The sequence below is a fragment of the Conger conger genome, chromosome 4 (genome assembly GCF_963514075.1).
Source record: "Conger conger chromosome 4, fConCon1.1, whole genome shotgun sequence".
Classification (NCBI taxonomy): domain Eukaryota; kingdom Metazoa; phylum Chordata; class Actinopteri; order Anguilliformes; family Congridae; genus Conger; species Conger conger.
In genome coordinates this window covers 65,749,313-65,761,478 of record NC_083763.1, presented here as the reverse complement: position 1 = coordinate 65,761,478, position 12,166 = coordinate 65,749,313, and the positions used below count along the sequence as shown (strand labels likewise).

At 44.5% G+C, this 12,166-nt stretch overlaps 1 protein-coding gene across 2 annotated transcripts in view; it reads right to left on the bottom strand.

Annotated features, from left to right (window-relative positions):
* LOC133126139 (tyrosine-protein kinase yes) overlaps window positions 1–8,244 on the bottom strand; it is a 40,624-nt gene extending 32,380 nt beyond the window's left edge. The window contains exon 1 of one of the 2 annotated variants that reach the window (XM_061237989.1): window positions 7,826–8,244. The gene's annotated coding sequence lies outside the window, so the exon portion shown is untranslated. Of the gene's footprint in view, window positions 1–7,504; window positions 7,599–7,825 lie in introns of those variants that run through there. The other variant, XM_061237990.1, reaches the window with a different exon arrangement.
* Between the last annotated feature and the right edge of the window lie 3,922 nt (window positions 8,245–12,166).

Here is a 12,166-nt window from a genome sequence, read left to right as displayed (position 1 = left end):
TAATCTCTTTTTCAGTTCTCAATAGTGTGTCATTACTTGTATCATAACTTGTTCACTAGGATAACAATTTTGCTTGGCTATGTAAGATGCTTAGTGTTCCATTGTGTTGTGCTGTAGAAAAACGGTTTTAGATAGAATCGATTGTCAGATTAATGAAATAGGCTCAAGTCCTTATCTTTGTTGCAGCACTTGAAATTGTACTTCCCTCTAGGGTCTTTCAGCACACTTGTTCCTGGTTATGGGTATTCACTTGGCACTTGGTTGTACGTCGCTCTGAATAAGAGCATCTGCCAAATGGCAATAACGTAATGTAATGTTTGACTCTGGATCTGAAGAGGCAAATACGAAAAACATTGCAAAACCGGCAAAAACCAGAATGCTTTGTGCGCACACACAGCAACAACATATGACCCAAATACAGTCATAATACATAGAATATTGAGTGAGGCGGAGGGTGTTGGGATCACACCTAGAGTAGTATAAAACATTTCGACATTTTGCTTTATTGGTGAAATGCTTTGAAAGTGAGGGCAGTGCAGGAGTTCATGAAAAGGTCTCCACTGCCCTGCCTTCTGGGGTCACCGGCCTGAGGCCACGAGTTCAGATGAGGGAAACGCCCTGTCGGCCCGCCCATGTTCAGGGGAATCTGAAAGCAGGCCCAGACTTCTGCTGTGTGGGCGCCTGTGTGTGTAGTGTCCATGTGTGCGTGCATGCAGTGTCTGTGTGTGTCTGTGCTGGGGGGCACAGCTGGCACATGATCCAGCCTGGCTCATCCCAGTGGACGTGGCCCTTATCTCATCAGCTGGTGTGAGAAGGGGGGGGGGGGTTTGGGGGTGAATGTGGAATTGTGTGGTCTCTGGCAGGCAGCAGTGGGACAGATCGTGTGGCCTGCTGTTCCTCTGAGCCCCCGACACCTGCCCTCCATCCCACCCAGGACAGGGGAACAGTACCATGCAGCACTTCCCATGCGTGTGGTGGACGTACAGACACACAAGCCGAGATCATCAGGCGGGACTAATGGGTACCGGTAGCCTCAGGGGGGCGCATACGCATACACACCGCCCTCGCTACATGCATGCCAGTCTCAAACCGACGAGAGTACAGAGGGACAGGAACGACCCGCTCGTCGAGGCCCGGTGAGTCAAAGGGGAAACTGCTTTTCATCAGCTGGGGAAGTAACTGCTCACTGTACTGCTGACCCCCACATCCGTAATGCTAATACAGCACAAAAACCCAAACGGGACACCAGAGCCAATCCATCCCGCCCTCTGCGTACGCTGGGAACATCTGGAGTAATCCGTTACCCTACTCTAAAAAAAACCCAGCGATGCAGTGAACTCTGAATGACTAGCAGCCGCACGTTTTCTTTCAGAAACCCAAGAATCCCTCCCTCTGTGCTCGGCAGAAAATTCCACACACGCGTCACGAAAAGCCCCAGGCTGGTGGCAGAGAGGTGCGGTTTCTACTCAGCGGTCCAAAAGCACCGCGTGGGCAACACAGTCACATTCTGCACACGGGCCTGGGAACACTCACGACCGCGTTTACCGTCAGGCTACCACCAACCGGGAAAATGGAGCCCTATATCTTATCTGCTTCCATCTTAGTCACAAAGTAGCCAGAGGCTGGGCTAGTGCACTGCATAATGGCGTAGCATCAGTCAATGCCAAAAGCTCCCCGTGCTTTTGGGCACCATTTCCTGAGCCATTTAGCTACCAAAATTCCACACCTGAATAAACAGGATGATTCTTTTTGTCTCCTCCAATGTGATTGACAGCTATGACTAATCAAAATTAATCACATTTTGTCCTGATTTGCCAGTGTTTATGATGTGTGTGTATGCATGCCAGTCAAATGAACAAGCTAGTTCACATTAAGACTTCAAGTTGCGGTCCACTGGAAGCTTAAGTCACATTTGCCAGTGAGAGTGAGGTTCTTTCAGTGAAAAAGTCTTATGAGGAGTCCATCAGTTAGCCTATGGCTCCAACCACAACAGTCAACAGTGAAGTACATTTGGGCCTTTACAGTACATCTAAAAAAATAACTCTGAAACTAGCTGGAAATAACTCCCATCCCTGTTGAAGAAATTCAATAATAAAACATGAGATGATTTTATTATGGTGTTAAAAACATGCAACACCATATATGCACTGCACTGGAAAGCTGCTGAATTCAGAACACTCATGAACAAATGCAAAGGTCTGCAGAACGGGTTCCACCTCAAGGAGATGTCAACAGGATTTTTGAAATCCTAGTCCAGAAACACAGGGAGCCAGGAACACAAGACAAACTAGAGGAGAGAAACAGGCAAAAATAGCCATTGGATGAACCCCTCCCCCAACCATTAGTGTGAAAAGAACCAAATTCCCACCCTAAACTACAACAATCTCCTGTTGTCAATTTATGGCCTTGTGGTCATTCTAACCAGTACTGAGAGGTCACATTCCTTTGTCACCGCCCCTAGATTCAATCTCAGTTTACCCTAAATTTGCTCCAGGCTGGCCCAATCTCAAACCCTTATAGATGGAGGCTCAGGGGTGGCAGGGCTACACTACTGATTGTAGAATCTGACCTGACAGTAATAGTTTAGGCCTAAGATAAAAGACTCACTTCAACATAAATAATGCACCACTTCATTTAGAGATAAATAAAGTGGAAGGGAAGACCTTTAGCTCCAGCTGCCTTCTTCAAAGAAAATATTCTCACAGCTTAAGCGCCGCCGGCAGAAATACAAAAAACCAAACTAGTCTAACTGTGGAGTCAATCTGCGCAAACTAATTTCCTTTCAACAACCGTGAACACAGCAAGCATGGGAATACGTATGTAACAGGGGCAGGGGGAAGCGGGTGCCGGGATCTACCCTAACATTATCTCCAGGGAACACACATGCAATGTAGGAGCACAGGAACGCATCACCTCAATTAGTAGATGTGCTCCTAAACGATTTTTCCAGTTAGCGTTCATCAGTCATCGGGAGAAAACGCTCCTAAAACGGGGGCAGCGTGGAGCCCTGGGGTGGGAGACGGCTTCATTAGCGTGGCGGCGTTAGTTACCGAGCGCTCTCTCCCCTGAACGGGGCTTCCTTCCGCAGGCGTCGAGCGCCAGGCCACCTGCTACACCCTTCAGCGGCAGGAATGCCAGAGACGACAACTGAAGGCAGGCTTCCCCGCCGATGAATGCTCGCATTGAGCGCGCCCAGAACGGCCCCCTCAATGAGCGCTCTATGCTTTCCCCCTCACAAATCCCACAACAGCTCGAGCGAGAGAGACAAACAGGGCCCACTTTGAAATGAGATAGCTGAAGATCAGGGTCGAGCCCTAGCTGGCCCAAACCCCGCATCTCAATAACACTGCAGCACGATTACCACACTGCCAGCACACTTTCAGGTAAAGAAAAGAACAAATAAATAAAACCACTTTTATGTTACAATCTGGCTGAAAGGCACAAAGGGTGCCAGGACACTAGAACATGAACATAACACAAAAGGACTGGCGGAGCATGAACTGAAGGATAATGGGTTTACATACGCCTCCGTTTTCTGTTTGCATGCTAGTACTCAAGCCGCCCCAGTAGGCCTACCAGCGTACAACGTCACGCCTGTGACCTAGTTCAAAGCTATCCAAAATCACAGAGAGGCAAGGACAGCTTGGGGTCTGGTCTCTACAGAAACAGGCATTGATAAAACAGAAGAAATGCTATCTGCCTCATGTGGAGAGGAATCGGATATTAGGGGTGTCTCTAGACCCCAGTCCTCCCTCACATTGGCATAGAGCATGGACATTTGGGGATCTTAGGGACTGGAGTTTGAAGGCCTCAGGAACGGTCCAAGTCCTGGCACAGCTCAACCAAACAGGAGGATACTACCATCGCCATGGACACAGGCTTCTCATAGCTCAAGTGAGAGGCGGCCGATGCACCGCACTTTAAACACAAACAGATGCATGTGGCGCCCCACCTCTGCTTCAGCCCACAAAAGGGCTACTCTGCATCAGGGCATGGGAAGCCTCTGCATCATAACATCACCACTTTATAATCAGTATCAAGGGCTGCATGAATTACAAAAGAAATCAAATCTAAATACAGGATTTGAAGTGTGAAATGTCTGGCTCCCTCAGCTTTTGTGCTCATTATTCTGAGCGGAAAGGGGACCAGAGAAGAAACGTGCTGGCAGTCAAAGAGAATGACTCATCACACACACATTCTACAGCCCGTCTACAAAAAGTTCTGCTCTTTGACATGGAGCACAGCCTTATCTTGATTTCATAGAGTAGGGCACTGAATTTGGAGGCATTGTTTGGACTTGACTTAAATCCCAGTGGGAGACTGGAGGGCCTAAACAGTAATGTGCTGTATAAACAGAATCCTGTGAGGGCTCAGGGGTGCTGCAGACGCCACACTGGATGTGCTAGCAAAGGAGCACCTCCGCTGCTTCCTCAACCACACGCCAAGGGGCTGGAACCCATCATTACCGCTGACCAGGGATCTATAAAACATTCAAACAAAACCGTTTATTGCAAGTGCAGTATCATTCTCCCAAGCGAAATTCCTTTTAACTAGTTCCTTTAGCCACTGTAAAATGATGATACCGCCACAGGCATTTTACACTGACTCTGTGTTCACAGAAAACAAGACTACGGACACAGCGTGGACGACATTCTAATCTTTTTGCGTGATTAGCGGAAATGTCCCCTGGCTTGTTTTGTTGCAGTCAAAATCCCAAGTGGGCCCAGGCGTGGGAAAGCAATGCTTATTTTTCTTTGGGAACATTCTACTCTCAAACGTAAAAACTCCAGTGCATCTCCATCAAGACACGGCCCATTTGGATGACAGCACCAGGAAGGCTGCAGGTGGATGCACTGTTAACCCCTTATGGGCGGATGTGACCTGCGTGTTACATCTCCCTTAACGCATGGAAGTGACGCCAGCGTTGTACTTGATCATATGCCTGCCTTTCAAGACACGTTACCGTTGAAATGCATTGTGATTCCCAGGCCTTTCTACGGCTTTTCTATCGGGCGCCTCAGTCCATAACGGGTTAAAGTCAGTCAGTCACAGCCAGGGATGGTGTTAAAACCATTGGCTGCCTGGGTATGGCCCAGCGCCAGCAGACAGGGCCGCCTGCATTCTCCCTGCAGGATGTCCATGAGGGGGATTAGCTGCTTCTGCACAGCCGCGGCAGTGTCATTTCAGCACAAGGCCAGCCGCGATGCGCAGACACCCAGCGCTCCCCACTGCGGCCGGCTGCAACGGGCCCAGAACAACATCCAGGACCCACGCGGCGACATTGCCTCTGGTGATCCGGTCGTGCTGGTTACAGACACGGGGAAATTCTCCACATTTCTGGTGAATCGCTGAGGCGCTCCACATCCACGCGAGCATCCCCGCTCCCCCCCACAGGAGGCAGCGCTCGTTCTCCATGCACGAGACAGCGAGAACTACACGAGTTTCATTAATCCACACAACTAGCCAAATCGTTTTCATACTGCAAATGTGCGCACTTATTTGCAGGCTGACTGATGCTTAAGCACCTAAAATTTGAGTAAGAGAAGTTAATGCAGAACTGCGAGGCAAAATCACTCTTCTCTGCTTCAGTGACCCAGAAGCCCACAGCTCAGGAGAAATGCACCTGCAATGAGGCAGAATGCGGCTTGGGAAGCTTGTTGAATACACAAGCATCCTGGTCATTTTTTAGCATTGCACTGCTGGTATTACCGACCCTCTACCCCAAAACAAATGCACGACAAGGGTTCTACACAAGCCACTCCTGCAGTAGTCAGGCGTCTCAAACCACATTGGTAGCGAAAAGACCAATTGCTGTGAATTATCAAAAGCAAAATAATTCCAGTACCCATACGACTTGCTGCCCACATTGAACTCCTTACAAATACTACCATCTACAATGTCACTGCAGGGTCACAGGATGTAGGCACATGACACTCTGAACTCTGCTGAATGCTTTATAGCACACAATCTTATCTGGAAACATGATCATACCATAAATTTTATGAATAGCTCATCAGTGCCAATGGTTCAGAATGCATCCCGGGGACATCCTGGCAAAGCGGATGACTCCAGCCAATATGAAAAAGGAAATGTGCAAAAATTGCACAAAAACACAAGCCATACAGATTCCCCTACATCAGGGATTAGCTAACGCTGCACACCCTGTTAGGCAAATTGTGTGCCTAAATTGGACTGAAAAGAAACTACAAAACCCAGTTGAGACTGCAGCCCTCAAGGACTGGAGTTTGAGACCCCTGCCCAACATGAAGGTTTTGAGAAGAAATAGGCTAATCTGGCACTCAAAACTGCAAGCCTCCATCCCCAGTTTTTACTCAGACCCAGCCTTCTCATGTGCAGAGCACTGCTTGGACATTTATTGAGCAAATGTCTTTGGTTACAGTTCTTGCCGTAAAAAAAGAGAAACTAGTTTTTGCATCCATTTGCCCACTGACAAGATCCAGATAAATAACTGAACAAATCACAACTGCACAAGTCTGTCAGCGCTCAAAACTGACGTTGCAGAACGGTACTTATGGCAAATGTTAGGCATCTGAAGAAAACTGCCACTGGAATATTAACAGTACACTGAATGAGATGCATACAACAGCAAATCTTTCGAACTGTGTGTTTTTTGAGGTTCACTGTAGATTTATCCAAGTAGCTCATTATTTGTCTGTGCAGCTGCAGCAATTTGTCAGGTGTGCACCATTTGCAGCTGTTCACTTCAAGCATTCACTGCTGCAACTAAGGAAATGCTGCCTCAATGCCAACACACTAATTTGTATAATAATGACAAGACTACAAGACAAACATGGCAGGGTCAGATTCCAACAGCATTAGGCTACCTGCATTGAGTCATATCCTGAGGACAAGACTGGCCAGATAGTGAGTGAGAGAGAGTGAGAGTGAGAGTGAGATGGAGAGAGAGAGAGAGAGAGAGAGAGAGAGAGAGAGAGAGAGAGAGAGAGAGAGAGAGAGAGAGAGAGAGAGAGAGAGAGAGAGAGAGAGAGAGAGACTGTTTACAGACTCTGTGTAAAGGAAAAGGAACATGTGCATTAAAAAAATATTAGCTCATCATAGATGCCCCCCCCTCTCCCTCTCCCTCTCCCTCTCTCTCACACACACACACACACACGCCGCTGGAAGGCCTACATTCAGACTGTTTCTTCTGTCCTATTGCCATTATAATAATCTGGGGCCATAAAGCAGATTACATTTTGAAACACACTTTGAAATAGGCTGAGGCTCTGGCGTAACTAGGAGCTTGCTACTTTGTCCGTGAACGACGGCTTTCGAGTTTGTATCACAAGACTGAAATGAAACTGTTGTTTACAGAGGCGGTAACATACAGGAGCGTCCGTACGTGGCTAGCTAACGTTAGTGGTTAACGAACGTGTTCATTAATTACAACACAGACAGACTGGAGGCGGCCGTAAATCCAAAATGAATTTTAAAAATAATAAACTCAAATAGGTGCACAGCATCGACAAAATATGTAAATTACCGTTATATTGCAGCGATATAAGACAATGTTAGCAGTTTATCAATGGCGATAATCACGGAACACCGGCCAACACACACACACACACACACACACACACACACACACACACACACACACACACACACACACACACACACAGACATAGACGCACGCATGCACAGACACACGCGCGCGCGCGCATACATAGAGAGAGAAGGAGACAGACACAACACACACACACACACACACACACACACACACACACACACACACACACACACACACACAGCCTGAAGGCCTACATTCCGAATGTCTGTCGTTTTCCCATTATAATAATCTTACCGTTGTGAAATCTTCCCTCCTTTGTTACATACGTCCCTCTGTATTTCTGCCCAGAGTAACACTTTGCTTCCGAAGAGAACCTCAGCAGCTAACTGGCCGGTCTTGTTAGCCACTGTTGTTATTTCAAACTTGAAATCACAGTTTCTCCCATCTCGACATATCCAACGCACCACGGCGAGTACCGTGACAGTGATTATCGAGTTCGAGGAATAACACAACACTCAAGCAACAACAAAAAAACTAAACAATTTACAGTGTCAGAAGGACAAACGCTATATTAAAATAATAAAATAAAAAAGGGTAAACAAAACGGCAAGTGAACAAAATCGGTACTTAACGTAGCTACATGATAAAGGACGTACAACTGCCTGCAAACTCTCCCAGCTCCTCCAGCTACTTCCTTCCCTTCTAAACTTGCAACAACCCATCCAACAACATGGCCGCCCTCTGTCCTGGGAGTGACGGAGCAGCTGGAGATAGCAACTCAGCTGCCTCTGGGGGGAGGGGGCTGCGTAAAAGATGCAATTGTATTTCTCTTACAATAACCTGTATTTCAAACATCGAAGAAGGAAGACTGTAGCGATGGAAATATTAATCAGAACATAATATAAATAGCTAGCATGTTAATCGGTTCTGCCATGCTACAATGTTTTTTTGTGTGTGACAAATGCTCTGCTGCCCTCTAGTTTCGTCAAGGAATAATGTTGGGAATGATACAAGACATAGCAGGAAGCGAAGACAACGTTATGAAACCCAAGCCATTATGTCTCTTCAAGAGTAAAATGACATTGCCTTGTTCAAAGCCTACTGAAATGCTTAGGTCTTTGACTGCAGTGCAGTTCAACGTAGATCGTTAGCGTAGGCTAAATCTGCCGGCTATTCATAGAAAGGTGGACGCTGTAGGATGCTAATTTGGGTTCCCAAACGATCGACTGTTTCTTTAATCTAGCTAATCACGTTTAAATTGTTGCTATGAATAGGGTATGTTGTTACAAATAAGGATATGGGTTCATAATAGCATCGCATTTTAAATAGTATTGTAAACTGTGTGGACTGTCCTGCAGATTTGAGTGTAAAACCGTGGTATGCTAGCCTACTTGGAAAGTTGATGCAGGGTTCAAGTTTTATCAATGTCTCTCTCTATCAATCACTCTAGGAACTGTACTTTTACATTGGCTCAGGAGATAAAAGCAGTCGTCTGGCAGTCGGAGTCTGACAGTCGGAGGGTTGCCGGTCCGCACCAATGGCGAGACACCAACCAGCAATTGGATGTTAGTCTTGCTCAGGGACAATTTGACACACCCAGGGCGGGATCGTGAGTGTGTTTGTGAATGAGAAGCATCAATTGTACAATTTCGATAAAGGCGCTATATAAATGCCAACCATTCACGTGTCCCTGGTTCTTATTTTATTATTTGCACTTTATTGTACGTCGCTCTGGATTAGAGTGTCTGCTAAATGACTGTAATGTCATGTAAACCAATCACCTCCCCCTCTCCGAACCTCCACCTCACGCTCACGACTACTGTCTGTTCTGGCTCCACGGTGGTGGAACGAACTCCCCGTTGAGGTCAGAACTGTAGAATCTCTCCCCACCTTCAAGCGCAAACTGAAGACGCACCTCTTCAAGCAGCACCTCTCCCCATCCCTCCCTACCTCTCTGTGAACCTTAATTGTTGTCTTTGTGATTTACGTAGTGTTTCGGTATTTTTAGTTGGCTAGGTAGGCAGTATTTGGATAGTTAAGTTTGGTCACTTTTGCGTTGTTGTTTGTTTATTTGTTGACAAAAAAAAAAAAAAAAAAAAATAGGCCCTGGTCCTTATCTTTGTTGTACGGGTAGCAATTGAAATTGGACTTCCCTCTAGCTCTAGGGTCTTTCAGCGCACTTACCCCTGGTTATGGGTATGCACTTTGTTGTACGTCGCTCTGGATAAGAGCGTCTGCCAAATGGCAATAATGTAATAATGTAATATAATGTAACAAATCACGTCTACGGGGTAGATTTTTAGATTGTTTTGCGAGCCTCAAGTTTCTTCTAGCTGAAGACTTCTAGCTGAAACCACACCTTCTAGCTGAAACCACACCTACCCAGGTAAGCGCTCAATTGAATTCAAACGGAACGGGGCCATAAAAAATAATATTAATTGGTGGTAAGTGTAGCTACTTATTCATACCTCCAGGGCATTGTCTTGCTTTGCTCCACACCAACACTAGCTGGTATCAAGTAAGCCTACGACACACAGCTAAATATCTCCCTCTGTTGGTGGAAAGTGAAGCAATCGACCTATAATTGGGATAAGGTAAGATGAACCCTCTGAAATATTGACGGGGTGCAACAAAATGTTGTGGTCAAGGCTATAATGGTAGAATAAATCTAGTTGGCCTATTCATAAATGTTCACTATATGGGATATAGATTTCGTTTGCGCTTTACAAGTTCGGCCATACGTGTACATTAACAACCTATAAAATATAAGTTAGCTTTGCATAGTAAATTAAATATTAATCTTGTTATGGTTTGAAATATGTAGTTTATGTGCAACTAAATTATTTACTGAGTAAACATAGCATGCACCCATTCTTGCAGAAAATATGGCTTAATTAAGATATACAACCTCCCGTCCCGTGTCCCCTGTCCTTCCTGATAAGGAAATGATATTTGGCCGTGACCAACTTGTCATTCTTTATCTCAGATGCAGGAAGTATGGGCCATAAATTATTAAAAAGGTTGAACTACAGGAAGTGTTATGTTTACGGATTTTCACTGTCATATTGTCAACATGGTGACAATATGTTAACAGTATTACAGTGGTTGAACCAGGTTTGCAGGAACAGGTTTGTGCAAAAAGTTGGCTATTAGCATTCAAATGTACACATCTGCTTAAGCCCTGGCCATGCACCTATTTTTTTTACATTTTATATCCCATAATTAACTTGGCACCAATAAAGCAGACGGAGTCAGAATGGAGTCATAATGTAAATATCTTAATGTTCACATAAAGGTACTCTTCAGCTTCACAACATACATTGTTAACTATAACTGAGCTTATCTATTGTCTATTGTATTTCTGTTAATACAAATCATTAAACAACATTCCTCAAGTAACTTATCAACTTTATTTGGCATGGGCGGTTTCAACTTTTTTTGAGCAATAATATTAAAATACAATGTTTTTATAATTCATGTACTAATCCTCCCTCAGTGATATACAGTATTCATGCATAATGTGACCACTAGATTGGAAGTGCAATTGACAGGAAAAAAAAAACTCCTGTGACTTATAGGTTTATATAAATATTCTGTGGATCTATTATTATGTGTGCTGATTAATTGTTTGCATTATAATGTGTAAAAAAAATATAGTAATTGTAGGTGATACTGTTCAAAAGCCGACAGCACAGAAAACCTTTATATGGACAGTGGAATAGGACCAGATGTGTCCATTTTCTCTGCAGAAAAAGGATAGTAAAATGTTATCCAATCAAATAAGGCACTAAAGTCTTGTTTGTTTTATCTCTGACTGCTTAAAGAACAAACCTTAATTTCTTCATTTCAAAGCTTAACTCCCTTTTTGGGACTCTAATGCAATGCAAACAGATTCCTGTAGGTGTCTGTGCCAAATTAATCTTTGAAAAATCCTCCACTGGTTGCCTAATCAGTGGCCTCCTGGTGTTTTTTTATGTAGATATTTGTGATAAAAAAAATGTTGTCTGTACAAACAAGTTGAATCTATTTTGCACAAATGCACTTTTTGATCATTACTGTTGAATAGTGTTATTCATCTTGGTGTGTATTTTTATTTTTTATTTTATTCGTAATGACTTAACCCTAACCCCCCCCCCCCCCCAGGAGGAACGTTAACTGTTTCTGGGCATAAAGTAAACGTTTCCCTGCAATGATATCATCGTATTGCACTCCTCTGTTCTTGTAATCGGATAATAGCTATGTCTTGTGAAATTGTGTTACTTGATATCTATCAAAGTTATGTCATTAAAGGGAGATAGAAATACATTTATTTAGCTCTCTGAAGGAAGCCTCAATTCTTCGACCAACTCACCAGCTTTTTTACACTGACAAGGCAGAAACGTTTCCATTGGCTCTTAGTAACAGCAAATTACAGAATGTAGATAATTTGGAATGCACTTATTTTTATTTCAGCTTTTATTTGCTGGTCTTTTTATCTAGATTTGTTAACAACTTAGAACATATCACCTTTTTCAGGTGAGTAAAAGTATTGGAACATGTGACTGACAGGTGTTTCTTGTTGCCCAGATGTGTCCTGTTAGATTGATTGGTTAAACAATAAATAGTTCTGAATGTCTACTCCTGCTTTTAGCCCTG